The following is a 1,993-nucleotide window of genomic DNA, read 5'->3' as shown; positions in this document are numbered from 1 at the left end:
GAAACTACTGTAGCGAAGAACAAGACCTCCAAGCAGGAGAGGTCATACGCACTATTGAGACACTACGGGGTCGAGATGACGTAGGCGTTGAAGATTTTATTCTATCAGTCCGCAAAGCAAGAGCCAGGTGCAAGGCAAGTGCTAGAGACTTCCTATTAGATATTATACTTACTGAAAAGATAACAGATAACGCGAAAAGGAATATAAGATATTTAAAGATTAACTCATTTGAAGACCTATATTCATGCTTAAGACAAAACGTGTCAGCTCCAACCACTGTTAGCAATTGTAAAGATAAATTGAAAAATTTAAAACAAGGAATAACAGAAACCGTACAATCTTTCAACTCTAGATTCCGACAACAACTCAACGAACTAAATTACGCAGTCCAAAACGAAAACCGCACGCCGGTTGAACGACGCGTAGCCATGGACATCGAAGAACGCGAAGCATTAAAAACGTATTTACTCAATTGACGGCACGAAATAGCACAGATAGTAGTAGCTAGCGATCCAAAAAACCTGAGCCTCACCCAACAATTGGCAGCCAACAAAGAACAATGGTTACGAGAATCAAATCGTGTTGTCCTCCGTCAGAATCAGTCAAAGAATCAATCCAATAACACTCCGTTCGTATCTAAACGAAGTGCTACCGATCTACAACGAGGTTTTAGCCAAGCATCAGATAACCGAATGAAATTAAAATGTTTGAAGTGCTCGCGAATCGGACACACAGACGAGATGTGCTACTCTCGAAATTTTCCACTAGGCAACCAAGGAAAAATCCCACCTCGAGAATACCAAACAGCGGGGAATCCAGAGGAAACATTCCAAGAGTCAACTGTACTACCACCGGAAAATTATTATCAATCTTAATGCAACGAAAAGACGGAAGAAGAGCCAGATTTCTCATTGATACCGGAGCAGGAATAAACCTAATAAAAGAAAACACTTCACTGAACGTCCAAACCTCCAGCCCAAAGACTTTTCTTATGGGAAATGACAAACATACCACCGACAAAATTTGTAATATAAACATGCTCAAAGATAATCACCCATTTCACGTAGTTCCTGACAACTTTCCCCTAATCGAAGATGGAATAATCGGACTCCCATTCCTTACAAAGTACCGATATAACGTCACTAACGATAAACTGACCTTAGACGAGATTATATAACCATTCCAGAACACCGATAACAATATGGGACCAGGCGAAACTTTAACTTCAACGCAATACACCGAAGGAAAGCCCACAACAATATGCTTTATCAACACTGGTAAGCAAATCTGTCATATTACAAACGAAATAGAAAAACCCGGTAGACTAAGACAAATTAATAAATTTGCACAAGTAATACGTATCAAACATATTGATCCAGCACTTCGAGGACCCCTTGAGAAAATCCTTATCAATTACCTAGACGTTTTTAACATGGAAACAGACTCACTACCATGCACTAACTTAACCGAACATACAATCACACTCAAAACAGACAAACCTATAAACATCAAATCTTATAGACCGCCCAAATGTCACAAAAAAGAAATTGGGACTCAAATCAACCACATGCTAAACAACCTGCATGCATAAACGAATCATAGAACCATCGGACAATCCATATAACGCACCAATTTGGGTAGTTCCAAAGAAATTAGACGCATCAGGTAAACAAAAATGGAGGATTGTTATAGATTGTAGAAAATTAAACGAGCAAACAGATCAAGACGCGTATTCTTTACCGAATTCGGACGAAATACTCGATCACTTAGGTAAAGCTAAATTTTTCTCAGCCCTAGACCTCTCGTCAGGATTTCACCAGATACCCATGGAACAAAAATCTAAAAAATATACTGCATTTTCAACTCCAAAAGGTCACTTCCACTATAATCGCATACCCTTCGGACTCAAAAACGCACCGGCAACGTTCCAACGCATCATGAATACCGCGCTACGGGGATTAGTAGGAAATAACTGTTTCGTATAAGTATACGA

At 39.5% G+C, this 1,993-nt stretch overlaps 1 pseudogene; it reads left to right on the top strand.

The window, feature by feature from the left end:
* The first annotated feature begins 428 nt into the window (after positions 1-428).
* On the top strand, positions 429-932 carry LOC122566314 (annotated as a pseudogene).
* Positions 933-1,993: the final 1,061 nt, after the last annotated feature.

The sequence above is a fragment of the Bombus pyrosoma genome, linkage group LG1 (genome assembly GCF_014825855.1).
Source record: "Bombus pyrosoma isolate SC7728 linkage group LG1, ASM1482585v1, whole genome shotgun sequence".
Classification (NCBI taxonomy): Eukaryota; Metazoa; Arthropoda; class Insecta; order Hymenoptera; family Apidae; genus Bombus; species Bombus pyrosoma.
The sequence above is the reverse complement of the archived record's forward strand: the minus strand, read 5'-3'. Positions and strand labels throughout refer to the sequence as shown.